This window comes from Scyliorhinus torazame, chromosome 17 (assembly GCF_047496885.1).
Source record: "Scyliorhinus torazame isolate Kashiwa2021f chromosome 17, sScyTor2.1, whole genome shotgun sequence".
Taxonomy (NCBI): domain Eukaryota; kingdom Metazoa; phylum Chordata; class Chondrichthyes; order Carcharhiniformes; family Scyliorhinidae; genus Scyliorhinus; species Scyliorhinus torazame.
The window spans coordinates 181,963,317-181,977,779 of NC_092723.1; the positions used below are offsets into that span (position 1 = coordinate 181,963,317).

Consider the following 14,463-nt stretch of genomic DNA (forward strand, 5'->3'; position numbering starts at 1 on the left):
TGAGATTCCCTGGATGTGAGAGTCTCACTCGGCTTCACGTCAGAGTCTGTTCAAACCTTGACCTTCGATTTATATTACGCAGTTTTAGTCTTGGTGCAAAAAGTGTTGATGTATTGAAAGAATGGGAAAAGTGGGAGTTTATTTTGCTATATAAAAGCTACAAAGAGGAACTCCTTTTGGACCATGCATTGTGGTACTCTAAAAGTGAGGATTGAACCTTACCATTCAGTAGGTAAGGCAAATGAGATCTGCTAGCACATGTGATATAATTACTAAAGTATGTGTTTTGGAAATACCTGTTTCATCATGTAGCTTGTTCTGATTCATTGTGTTTGTTCAATCATGTTTCTGTATCTGGTTAATTGTACACTCTCGCATTCTGTACTGTATCTTTTTGTCAAATTGATAGCAATTTCAGTAGGAAATTATACTGATTGGGACTAAGCGTAGTTTAACTTTTTCCATTTAACTGCCCTTAGTGATATCCACAGACATCGCGTCACGTTCCACATGAATCTGAATGTTACCCAGCTCTCCATCTCCACCTCTCAGCCCCTCTGTCACCAATCTGTTGTCTGTCTGTTTGTCTAACATTCAGCCCTGGATAAGCTGCACTTTGCTGCAGCGAAACATTAGTAAAATCAAATCCATTGTTTTCAGCCCAGCCCACAAGTACCACACCGGTCCCACCTCTAATTCCACCCCCCCTCCTTGGTCCCCGGGAGAAGCTGACCATCTGTAGCTGTATAGTACAATTTGACCCTGAGCCAAGCTTCTGACCCTGTATGCTCTCCGTTACAAAGACTGCTTTTCATGGATTTGTCATCTTGACTTGATTATTCTAATTCTGTGCTGGCTGACATTCCAATCTTGCACACTGTAAACATCACCTCATTCAAAACTCTGCATGTTTCTCAACGCACATAACGTCCAGCTCACCCATCTCCCCTCACTGACCTACAGTGTGTTACAGTCATGAGGTGCCTCCAAATAATCATTCTTACTTACCCTCTGTAACTCAATCCTTGGCCTGGCCCTCCTCTGTCAATATAAGCACCTGCAGCCCTGAACACTCCAATTCGCTGATTCTGGCATCTTGCAAACTACCCCTCTACCTTCACCCACCGTTCGTTAGCTTGCCTTTAGCCCCCCTGTGCCCCAAGCTCTGAACCCTCCCCCTCTCTAACTTAACTGCCCCACGTAAGATCTTCCAGTCCATCTCCTTTGTCAAGCTTTTTGTCACCGGCCCTACTCTCGTTGTTTTGGCACCAAATCTTACTGCTTTCATCCCCTTAGAATAAAGGCTTTTTAGAAATTGTCACACTTTTCTTTGATCTGAAACGGTGTCCTCTTTGTAACAATGCAGAAGCAAACAATGTGGTAAATGCAAGATTAAAAAATCAGAAAATCAAAAACAGAAAATGGTGAAACTGCTCAATAGGGCAGGCAGCATCTGTGGAGAGAGAAAGTGCTCAGATCGATGGGCTTCATAAGTGGAAAAGGTTAGAGATGTAACATGTTGGAAGGTATAGGGGGATGTCAGAGGTAGGTTCTTTACCCAGAGAGTAGTGGGGGCATGGAATGCATTGCCTGTGGAAGTAGTTGAGTCGGAAACATTAGGGACCTTCAAGCAGCTATTGGATAGGTACATGGATTACGGTAGAATGATACAGTGTAAATTAATTTGTTCTTAGGGCAGCAAGGTAGCATTGTGGATAGCACAATTGCTTCACAGCTCCAGGGTCCCAGGTTTGATTCCAGCTTGGGCCACTGTCTGTGCGGAGTCTGCACGTCCTCCCCATGTGTGTGTGGGTTTCCTCCGGGTGCTCCGGTTTCCTCCCACAGTCCAAAGATGTGCAGGTTAGGTGGACTGGCCATGATAAATTGCCCTTCGTGTCCAAAATTGCCCTTAATGTTGGGTGGGGTTGCTGGGTTGCGGGGATAGGGTGTAGGTGTTTGAAAATGAAAATCGCTTATTGTCACAAGTAGGCTTCAAATGAAGTTACTGTGACAAGCCCCTAGTCGCCACATTCCGGCGCCTGTTCGGGAAGGCCGGTACGGGAATTGAACCGTGCTGCTGCCTTGGTCTGCTTTCAAAGCCAGTGACTTAGCTCAGTGTGCTAAACCAGCCCCAGGTTTGACCTTGGATAGGGTGCTCTTTCAAAGAGCCGGTGCAGACTCGATGGGCCGGGTGGCCTCCTTCTGCACTGTCAATTCTATGATAATCTATGATTAATCTGGGACAAAGGTTCGGCACAACATCGTGGGCCGAAGGGCCTGTTCTGTGCTGTATTTTCTATGTTTTAAGCAAGTATGCAGGTAGGAAAGGAATGGGGGAGGGGAACAAGAGGGAAGGTCTGTGAAACAATGGAAATGGGAGAGATTAAATGACGAGGGGGATGATAGTGGAAGACAAAGGATAATTTTGGCATTATGATGTAATGTGGTTTTAGATTGGAAATTCCTCATCACCCAGACCTCACTGCGAACACAGCCAGGCTAAATTTAAATAAATGTGTATAGACGCCACATGATGTCACAGCATACAAGAATCATAAAATGATTATCATAACGAGCAAGGCACAACTGTTCCAATCCCTATGGGGGAACCGTAAACCAAAATAACCAAATTTACCCTCCAAAAAAATCCCCAAACAAGAAAAGCCAACCGGATTTCTTTTGTAATTTTTATTACAAAAACCAATGCCATTCACAATCTCTGCTCTAACCCTAAACTCTGTCTTTGGCTTGCTGTCCTGTTTAACTGTGTTACGCTCCTTGAAAATATCCCTTCTCTGTTCTCTCTGCCCGTAGCTCTCCTTTGTCTACAGATATTGCTTCCAGGTCCAAGGTCGCTAGCTCACATGGACCAGTATTTCCTTTTATTCAAGAAAATTACAATTGTGACCCCATTACAATTGGTGCAAATTCTTAATCCTTCTTTTCAAACATTCTTAAAACCAGTTACAGATTCGATGATTTAAAAAATGTACAATTCTATTGTTCTGTACTGCTTCTGGGTCAAAAATCGTTGTATAATTATAAAATAAAATGATGTGTTATAGAAGCTATATGAAGCCTGAATCCCTGCTTCTAAAGTTTTGCAAAACCGTGGCAAAATAAGCTGTTATGCATCACCATGAATCCATACTTGTACTGTTCGCTTGCTCCTATTCTTTGTAGGTATGGTGGTGTGTTATAGTTTTCTCAGAGTCGCAATGGCACACACTTTTTTGTTTTGCGTGCATGTTATAGTCTGGAGTTATGGATAGTGATGGAAGCAAGTTCAATATTCTTTCTATCACATAGCTGACCAGGAATCTCTCCCAGTCTTAGCACCTACTATTGGTGTGTTGGAAGGATTTGCAGATTCTGGGGAGGGAAGGGAACCCAAAACCTTGCCTGCTCCAAGGTAGGGTGCTGTCCACTGCACCACAAACCCCCGATTTGTAGGTACACAGCGATCTAAACCAGATTCATGATTAGGAAAATAATTCATGCATGTCCAGTGGAAGGGTTTATGGAACTGACACAGATCAAAACATCTACCTCTCTCCGAGCTCTGCAGCTGTAGACAGTAGAAATGCTGAAATAGCGTAGAATCAAAGCGACTTGAACTTAACTTACTATCTGTGGATAATAATTATATTTTTTATTGTCACAAGTAGGCTCACATTAACACTGCAATGAAGTTACTGTGAAAAGCCCCTAGTCGCCACATTCCAGCGCCTGTTCAGGTACACACAGGGAGACTTCAGAATGTCCAAATTACCTAACAAGCACGTCATTTGGGACTTGTGGGGGGGAAACTGGAGCACCCGGAAGAAACCCACGCAGACACAGGGAGAACGTGCAGACTCCACACAGTGACCCAAGTCGGGAATCAAACCCGTTTCTCTGGCGCTGTGAAGCAACTATGCTAACCACTGTGCTACCGTGCTGCCCATATTTTGGGCATTGTGGTATAAATATAAAATGAAACAATGGCGCCATAACTCCCTCGCTCCCAAGTGTTGGATTTGGGGTGGTTTTACTGGAGCATTGCAGCAAGCCAAGGATGGACATGTGGGCATGGGAGCAAGGTGCTGAATTGAAATGGCAAACAACGCTATTCACTACACCCAATGCGGCCCCCTGTACATTGGGAGGCTAAACGCAGACTGGTTGACTGCTTTGCGGAACACCTTTGCTCAGTCCACAAGCATGATCCCAACCTTCTTGTTGCATGCCATTTCAACTCAGCCCCTTGCATGTCCGTCCTTGGCCGCTGCAATGCTCCAGTGAAGCCCAACGTAAACTGGAGGAGCAGCAACTCATCGTCCGATTAGCCACGTTACAGCCCTTGGCACTCAATATTGAGTTCAACAACCTTAAATTGTGACCTTTCCCCTCCATCTCGCCATTTTTTGTTCCTGTGCAAAAAAACCTCCCTTCCCCTCCCCTATCTGTCACTTGTTCTTAAGCTTTGCTACATCTTTGTAATCTCTCCCAGCTCCCACTCACTACTGTTCCAGCTGTTCCACCCCCTCTTATACAGTATGTGATCCAGCACATTTCTTCCTCTCTTTAGTTCTGAAGAAGGGTCACACACACTCTAATGTTAACTCTGTTTATTCTCCTTACGGATTTTGCCAGACCGGCTGAGTTTTTCCAGCACAATCTATTTTTGTTTGACTCCAGCATCTGCAGTATTTAGCTTTTATTTCTGCTAGGATTTGTATTTTGGTTGCAGTTTGAAGTTCAGCTCTGGGTTCTGGTATATTGCTAGGATGTCATTAACCCCTTTGAGATCAGCTTGTCAAAAGCTGATGCTGAGCTCATTTGAAGAGTTTTAAGTTGGTCAGCTGTGTGCAGTGACTCACTCCAAGTTAACTGCTAAATTGATTGTATTCGCCTCCAATAGCATTCTCAGAATATCTGATAGGGCTAGAAAGAAAACAGATACTCGGGACAGTTTTCAGCAGGAAAGAGCATTTGCCAACTATGCTGGTGGTTTTAATGGTGCGGCAGGATTATATGGTCAGTGAGGAAGGTGATTTACACCAGTTGAAGATTAGAGAGAATTAGTGGGCCAGGAATGAGTTTCGAATGTGAATTTGAAAAATACACATTCAGAATCTGGAAAGCTTCAGTTTATAGATTTTTAAATGGAATGTGGACATTGGAGGCAAATTCAGCATTTGTTACTCATCCCAAATTGTCTTTGAGAAGATTTATGTCGTCGCATAATTTTCTCGCACTACTTGCCATAGACGGTGTTGAATGGTGCACCACAGGTGAAGATGGCGGAGGGCAAGGGGGCAGCACTGCCCGCCCAGTGGTCGACAGAGCAGCTGGTGGCGCTGCCGAATTTGATAAATCATTATTGGGCGGCAAATGTTGCGATGGTGGGAGTGTTTGGAGGTGGCATCGTATAAGGGAATCAGTTTGAGGGTTTTGTTGTTTGCGCTTTTGCCGTTCTTGTTGGCCAGGTACTCCGTGAGTCCAGTGGTGGTGTTAGCATTAAGGGTGCGGGGGTAGTGAAGGCAGCATTTTGGGTGGAAGGGTACATTATTGTGGACTGCGATCTACGACAACCATAGGTTTGTGGCGACGGGGCTGGACCTCAGGTTCTGGGAGTGGCGGCTGGTGGGGATTGAGTATTTCAGGGACTTGTTGATGGGGCAAATTTGCAGGGTTGAAGGAATTGCCCAAGGGAAATGGTTTTAGGTACCTGTAAATTTGGGATTTTGGGAGGGAGAGGTGCCATCCTTTCTAGGACTGCTGCTATCAGAGGACAAAATACAGAAGGGGAAGGTGTCAGATGTTTATAAAGAAATGATGGAGAGGGAGGGCACTCCGGTGGAGGATATTAAGCGCAAATGGGAGGAGGAGCTGGGACGTGCGTGGAGGCCTTGCGGAGGAGGGTGAACGCATCCTCGTCATGTGCGCGGTTAAGCCTCACCCAGTTTAAAGTGGTGCCTAGGATCCGCATGACGTCGCAAGATGAGCAGGTTCTTTGCGGGGGGGGGGGGGGGCGATGTGCTGGCCTTTGCCTCCCTGATAGCCCGGAGACAGATTTTGTTGGGGTGGTGGACTCAGAGCCGCCGTGCGGGGGGGGGGGGGGGGGGGGGGGGGGGGTTGAGCGGCCTGGCAGAATTCCTGAGGTTGGAGAAGGTTCACTTTGCGAGGGGGCGGTAGAGGGGGTTTGCCCAGAGGTGGAAACCGTTCATCGATTTCTTCAATGAGAATTGAGAGGTCAGCAAGGGGAGGAGTTTAGAGGAAATGGGGAAGACAGGACATGGTGGGCTGTTGGTGTCAGGGGGGTTGGACGATTGTGGTTGTTTATTGGGTTGATATTCTGTGTATAGTTGTTAAATGCCTTGAATAAAAATATTTTAATAAAAAATTAAAAGGCAATAATGTTAACCGCTTTTGGATGATGCGTTTTGTTCCTGTTCAAAATGATTCTGGCTATGAATTTGGGTCAAGTAAGCAAGATAATTGGATCAAATTTGGTTCAGATTATAGCAATGTTTTTTTGTTCTAGATTGAACATTCAGGTGTGAAAATCCTAGTTCACCACTGGATTAGGAAATGATGCAGAGTTTGACCATCATTAAATAATTACATTTTACTGAAATGAGGATTTAAAAAAAAAAAAGAACCAGACCCTTTGTGGATTATAGCCGTACTTCAGAAGCTTACACAATGTGCAAATGAATTATCACAAAGCAATTGACAGTTTATAGGAAGAACATTACAACAGTGTTCATTTTCTTTAAAAAAAATAAATTTAGAGTACCCAATTCATTTTTTCCAATTAAGGGGAACTTTAGCGTGGCCAATCAAGCTTCCCTGTACATCTTTTGGGTTGTGGGGGCGAAACCCACGCAAACACGGGGAGAATGTGCAAACTCCACACGGACAGTGACCCAGAGCCGGGATCGAACCTGGGACCTCGGCGCCGTGAGGCAGCAGGGCTAACCACTGTGCCACCATGCTGCCCAACACTGTTCACTTTCTAGTGTAGAAGCCTCTTTCTATCAAAAAATATGCCTGGATGCATTATGGATAACTGTAACTGACTAATTAATTGGCTTTATTATTCTGTGCATGAGAAGGGATTCCTCATGGGGAAACTAGATAAGGGAAAAAGCACGGAAGGTAATGCTGACTGGTTAGATGGGGGCAGGCTCATGTGACAGAATAGACTAGTTGGGCTGAATGGCCTTTTTCTGTACTCTTGTGGTTCCAACTATAAAATTATTGAAGCCTGTGTTTTACTGGAATGTATTTTCTTTATGCCATATGTTTTCATTAGAAAAACAACAGAGGAATATTCTATTTATTCCACGAGAAACAATGAGATCTAACATTCAGAATAAATGGAATTAGTCAGACGAGCAGACGTAGGTGAAATTTTGTTCTGATTTAATTTTCACACTGCGGTTGAAAGGACTTGTGTCATTTGATCTATTCTCTTGAAGTTGCTGCAATATTGAAAATCTGTTAGCAAAGATGCGGTGTAGCAATTCACAAGAGGTTTCAGTTCCAAATATGGAATGTGTCACGAAGCTAATCTGGCAGAAATCAGAACCTGTTGCTAAATTTGTCATCAGCTGGTGCAAGGGACAAATGTGATGCTTAGCATTCAAGTAATATTTCACCTGCGGGCTATTAATTCAATAGTCTTGAACACCTGAACAATCCAAATGACCAGAGTCCTTTGGGAAGGAAAGAGTAATTGTAGTCCCATACTGCAGAATAAATGTTACATTAAATTTCATCATGATTACATCTTTTTTGTGACAATTTATGGAAATCCCATGTGAAACTGAGTATTTTAAAATTTGTTGGTAGTCAGCTGTATCATTTGAAAAAGGTTATGCAAGAGGACTTTGAATAATTAACCAAAATCTGTTTTGAAACTAGATTTTTTTTTGCCCTGTTTGTAAAATCTTACGGTATTTTATTGGTCCATTGCCGATATTTACAACCAGGAAAATGGTCTTTCGTTTGAGTATTCACTTGGGGGTTTTCCTTCCATAATTTTCCAGTCAATATCTTTCTCCTAAAAGGTGTTGTCTCCTTAATGGGTTCATAATCCACAAGTGTTGATTGCATTCTGTTGCTTTATCCAAATTTGACTATTTCTTGTACTCGGTCAGGAGGGTCTAATTGAGCCCCACCCCGGGACTTCAGCACTCCAGTTTGGCACGCCAATGTAGCCCAGTACTTATTTTCAGAGGTACCATCATCTTGATGCAATCTAAATTGGTGTTGGTTCAGGTGTAACTATAACATTTCCAGGGTATTATTTGAAGAGCAGAATTTAGTTGAAGCCTGGTCAACATTTCTCCCTCGATAAACACCACCAACAAGCCAAACACTGATTATTTATCTCGCTGGTATTTGTGGGATATCGTGGTGTGCAAAATAAGTTGCTAAACTTGAAGGTTTAGACATTGTGTATGAAATATTGGAGAGACTGATGACATTGCATACTTGGATTTTGTTTTCAATGTGTGAGCTTGACAATGTGTTAGCAGACATTGCAACTCGTGGTTGAATCACACCCTTGGTGAAATGATGGGAACTGCTGGTGAATAATCAGGCGAGGAAACCTAGAAGTCATTCCTCCCTTTTCCCTAACTCTGGAATACCAAGGCCTATTTTAATAAGAATGCTAGAAATCGAACCTGGAGAAAACCACATAACCCATCCATCCTGCTCTATTCGGTACGCTCATAGCTGGCTTCAACTTCACTTTTCTGCTCGCTCCCCATATCCCATTAATCCTGAGACAAGAAATCAGTTTTTCTCAGCCTTAAAATATGTTCAACGATTGAGCTTCCACAACTCTCCGTGGAAGAGAATTCCAAAGATTCACAACCCTTTGAGTGAAGAAGTTTCTCCTCATCTCAGTCCTAAATGATCAGCCCCATATCCTAACCCTGGGCCCCCTTGTTCTAGGTCCCCCAGCCTGGGAAAATAATGTTTCCGTATATACCCAGTCAACCCCTTCAGTAAATTAATGTTTCAGTGAGATTATTCTTCTAAATTCCAGAATAAAGACCCATTTTACACACGCTCTCATCAAAGGGCAACTCTCTCATCCAGGAACCAGTCTCAGTTAACTGGTCTGTATCTTTTGCATCCTCTGTGTCTGCCCCACAGCTTACATTCCCACCTAGCTTTGTATCACCAAAATCTTACATACGACACTCTGTCTCCTCATCTAACAAATATCGGGGTCTGGTCCTGAATCCTAACAAATATCGGGGTCTGGTCCTGAATCCTAACAAATATCGGGGTCTTGTCCAGGAGCCTAACAAATATCGGGGTCAGGTCCGGGAGCCTAACAAATATCGGGGTCTGGTCCGGAATCCTAACAAATATCGGAGTCTGGTCCGGAATCCTGACAAATATCGGGATCTGGTCCGGGAGCCGAACAAATATCGGGGTCTGGTCCGGGATCCTAAAAATATCGGAGTCTGGTCCGGAATCCTAACAAATATCGGAGTCTGGTCCAGGAGCCGAACAAATATCGGGGTCTGATCCGGGAGCCTAACAAATATCGGGGTCTGGTCCAGGAGCCGAACAAATATCGGGGTCTGATCCGGGAGCCTAACAAATATCGGGGTCTGGTCCAGGAGCCGAACAAATATCGGGGTCTGGTCCGGGAGCCTAACAAATATCGGGGTCTGGTCCGGGAGCGTAACAAATATCGGGGTCTGGTCCGGAATCCTAACAAATATCGGGGTCTCCTCCGGGATCCTAACAAATATCGGGATCTGGTCCGGGATCCTAACAAATATCGGGGTCTGGCCCAGGAGCGTAACAAATATAGGGGTCTTGTCCGGGAGACTAACAAATATCGGGGTCTGGTCCGGGATCCTAACAAAAATATCGGGGTCTGGTCCGGATGCGTAACAAATATAGGGGTCTTGTCCGGGAGACTAACAAATATCGGGGTCTGGTCCGGAATCCGAACAAATATCGGGGTCTGGTCCAGGAGCCGAACAAATATCGGGGTCTAGTCCGGGAGCCTAACAAATATCGGGGTCTGGTCCGGGATCCTAACAAATATCGGGGTCTCGTCCGCGATCCTAACAAATATCGGGGTCTGGTCCGGGAGCGTAACAAATATCGGGGTCTGGTCCGGGAGCCTAACAAATATCGGGGTCTGGTCCGGGAGCGTAACAAATATCGGGTCAGGTCCGGGATTCTAACAAATATCGGGGTCTGGTCCGGGTGCGTAACAAATATTGGGGTCTGGTCTGGGATCCTAACAAATATCGGGGTCAGGTCCGGGAGCCTAACAAATATCGGGGTCTGGTCCGGGATCCGCACAAATATCGGGGTCTGGTCCGGAATCCTAACAAATATCGGGGTCTGGCCCGGGAGCCTAACAAATACCGGGGTCTGGTCCGGGATCCCAACAAATATCGGGGTCTGGTACGGGAGCCTAACAAATATCGGGGTCTGGTCCGGGTGCGTAACAAATATCGGGGTCTGGTCCGGGATCCTAACATATATCGGGGTCTGGTCCGGGAGCCTAACAAATATCGGGGTCTGGTCCGGGAGTCTAACAAATATCGGGGTCTGGTCCGGGAGCCTAACAAATATCGGGGTCTGCTCCGGGAGTCTAACAAATATCGGGGTCTGGTCCAGGAGGGTAACAAATATCGGGGTCTGGTCCGGGATCCTAACAAATATCGGGGTCTGGTCTGGGAGCCTAAAAAATATCGGAGTCTCGGTCCAGGAGCGTAACAAATATCGGGGTCTGGTCCGGGATCCTAACAAATATCGGGGTCTGGCCCAGGAGCGTAACAAATATCGGGGTCTGGTCCGGGTGCGTAACAAATATAGGGGTCTTGTCCGGGAGACTAACAAATATCGGGGTCTGGTCCGGGATCCTAACAAATATCGGGGTCTGGTCCGGATGCGTAACAAATATAGGGGTCTTGTCCGGGAGACTAACAAATATCGGGGTCTGGTCCGGAATCCGAACAAATATCGGGGTCTGGTCCAGGAGCCGAACAAATATCGGGGTCTAGTCCGGGAGCCTAACAAATATGGGGGTCTGGTCCGGGATCCTAACAAATATCGGGGTCTCGTCCGGGATCCTAACAAATATCGGGGTCTGGTCCGGGAGCGTAACAAATATCGGGGTCTGGTCCGGGAGCCGAACAAATATCGGGGTCTGGTCCGGGAGCCTAACAAATAGCGGAGTCTCGGTCCAGGAGCGTAACAAATATCGGGGTCTGGTCCGGGATCCTAACAAATATCGGGGTCTGGCCCAGGAGCGTAACAAATATCGGGGTCTGGTCCGGGTGCGTAACAAATATAGGGGTCTTGTCCGGGAGACTAACAAATATCGGGGTCTGGTCCGGGATCCTAACAAATATCGGGGTCTGGTCCGGATGCGTAACAAATATAGGGGTCTTGTCCGGGAGACTAACAAATATCGGGGTCTGGTCCGGAATCCGAACAAATATCGGGGTCTGGTCCAGGAGCCGAACAAATATCGGGGTCTAGTCCGGGAGCCTAACAAATATCGGTGTCAGGTCCGGGAGCCTAACAAATACCGGGGTCTGGTCCGGGATCCTAACAAATATCGAGGTCTGGTACGGGATCCTAACAAATATCGGGGTCTGGTCCGGGTGCGTAACAAATATCGGGGTCTGGTCCGGGATCCTAACATATATCGGGGTCTGGTCCGGGAGCCTAACAAATATCGGGGTCTGGTCCGGGAGTCTAACAAATATCGGGGACTGGTCCGGGAGCCTAACAAATATCGAGGTCTGCTCCGGGAGCGTAACAAATATCGGGGTCTGGTCCGGGATTCTAACAAATATCGGGGTCTGGTCCAGGAGGGTAACAAATATCGGGGTCTGGTCCGGGATCCTAACAAATATTGGGGTCTGGTCCGGGAGCCTAACAAATATCGGAGTCTCGGTCCAGGAGCGTAACAAATATCGGGGTCTGGTACAGGATCCTAACAAATATCGGGGTCTGGTCCGGGAGCCTAACAAATATCGGAGTCTCGGTCCAGGAGCGTAACAAATATCGGAGTCTCGGTCCAGGAGCGTAACAAATATCGGGGTCTGCTCCGGGAGCCTAACAAATATCGGGGTCTGGTCCGGGATCCTAACAAATATCGGGGTCTGGTCCAGGAGGGTAACAAATATCGGGGTCTGGTCTGGGATCCTAACAAATATCGGGGTCTGGTCCGGGAGCCTAACAAATATCGGAGTCTCGGTCCAGGAGCGTAACAAATATCGGGGTCTGGTCCAGGATCCTAACAAATATCGGGGTCTGGTCCGGGAGCCTAACAAATATCGGAGTCTCGGTCCAGGAGCGCAACAAATATCGGGGACTGGTCCGGAATCCTAACAAATATCGGAGTCTGCTCCGGGAGCCTAACAAATATCGGAGACTGATCCGGGATCCAAACAAATATTGGGGTCTGGCCCGGGAGCCTAATAAATATCGGGGTCTGGTCCGGGAGCCTAACAAATATCGGAGTCTGGTCCGGGATCCTAACAAATATCGGGGTCTGGTCCGGGAGCCTAACAAATATCGGAGTCTGGTCCGGGATCCTAACAAATATCGGGGTCTGGTCCGGGATCATAACAAATATCGGGGTCTGGTCCGGGAGCCTAACAAATATCGGGGTCTGGTCCGGGAGCCTAACAAATATCGGGGTCTGGTCCGGGTGCGTAACAAATATAGGGGTCTTGTCCGGGAGACTAACAAATATCGGGGTCTGGTCCGGGATCCCAACAAATATCGGGGTCTGGTCCGGATGCGTAACAAATATAGGGGTCTTGTCCGGGAGACTAACAAATATCGGGGTCAGGTCCGGAATCCGAACAAATATCGGGGTCTGGTCCAGGAGCCGAACAAATATCGGGGTCTAGTCCGGGAGCCTAACAAATATCGGGGTCTGGTCCGGGATCCTAACAAATATCGGGGTCTGGTCCGGGAGCGTAACAAATATCGGGGTCTGGTCCGGGAGCCTAACAAATATCGGGGTCTGGTCCGGGAGCCTAACAAATATCGGGTCAGGTCCGGGATTCTAACAAATATCGGGGTCTGGTCCGGGTGCGTAACAAATATTGGGGTCTGGTCCGGGATCCTAACAAATATCGGGGTCTGGCCCGGGAGCCTAACAAATACCGGGGTCTGGTACGGGAGCGTAACAAATATCGGGGTCTGGCCCGGGATCCTATCAAATATGGGGGTCTGGTACGGGAGCCTAACATATATCGGAGTCTGGTCCGGGATCCTAACAAATATCGGGGTCTGGTCCGGGAGCCTAACAAATATCGGAGTCTGGTCCGGGATCCTAACAAATATCGGGGTCTGGTCCGGGATCATAACAAATATCGGGGTCTGGTCCGGGAGCCTAACAAATATCGGGGTCTGGTCCGGGAGCCTAACAAATATCGGGGTCTGGTCCGGGTGCGTAACAAATATAGGGGTCTTGTCCGGGAGACTAACAAATATCGGGGTCTGGTCCGGGATCCCAACAAATATCGGGGTCTGGTCCGGATGCGTAACAAATATAGGGGTCTTGTCCGGGAGACTAACAAATATCGGTGTCAGGTCCGGAATCCGAACAAATATCGGGGTCTGGTCCAGGAGCCGAACAAATATCGGGGTCTAGTCCGGGAGCCTAACAAATATCGGGGTCTGGTCCGGGATCCTAACAAATATCGGGGTCTGGTCCGGGAGCGTAACAAATATCGGGGTCTGGTCCGGGCGCCTAACAAATATCGGGGTCTGGTCCGGGAGCGTAACAAATATCGGGTCAGGTCCGGGATTCTAACAAATATCGGGGTCTGGTCCGGGTGCGTAATAAATATCGGGGTCTGGTCCGGGAGCCTAACAAATATCGGAGTCTGGTCCGGGAGCCTAACAAATATCGGAGTCTGGTCCGGGATCCTAACAAATATCGGGGTCTGGTCCGGGAGCCTAACAAATATCGGAGTCTGGTCCGGGATCCTAACAAATATCGGGGTCTGGTCCGGGATCATAACAAATATCGGGGTCTGGTCCGGGAGCGTAACAAATATCGGGTCAGGTCCGGGATTCTAACAAATATCGGGGTCTGGTCCGGGAGCCTAACAAATATCGGGGTCTGGCCCGGGATCCTAACAAATATCGGAGTCTGGTCCGGGAGCCTAACAAATATCGGAGTCTGGTCCGGGATCCTAACAAATATCGGGGTCTGGTCCGGGAGCCTAACAAATATCGGAGTCTGGTCCGGGATCCTAACAAATATCGGGGTCTGGTCCGGGATCATAACAAATATCGGGGTCTGGTCCGGGAGCCTAACAAATATCGGGGTCTGGTCCGGGAGCCTAACAAATATCGGGGTCTGGTCCGGGTGCGTAACAAATATAGGGGTCTTGTCCGGGAGACTAACAAATACCGGGGTCTGGTCCGGGATCCTAACAATTATCGGGGTCT

At 47.2% G+C, this 14,463-nt stretch overlaps 1 protein-coding gene across 4 annotated transcripts in view; it reads left to right on the top strand.

The window, feature by feature from the left end:
* dcun1d3 (defective in cullin neddylation 1 domain containing 3) overlaps window positions 1–14,463 on the top strand; it is a 66,489-nt gene that overhangs the window by 14,251 nt on the left and 37,775 nt on the right. The gene's annotated exons all lie outside the window — the stretch shown is intronic.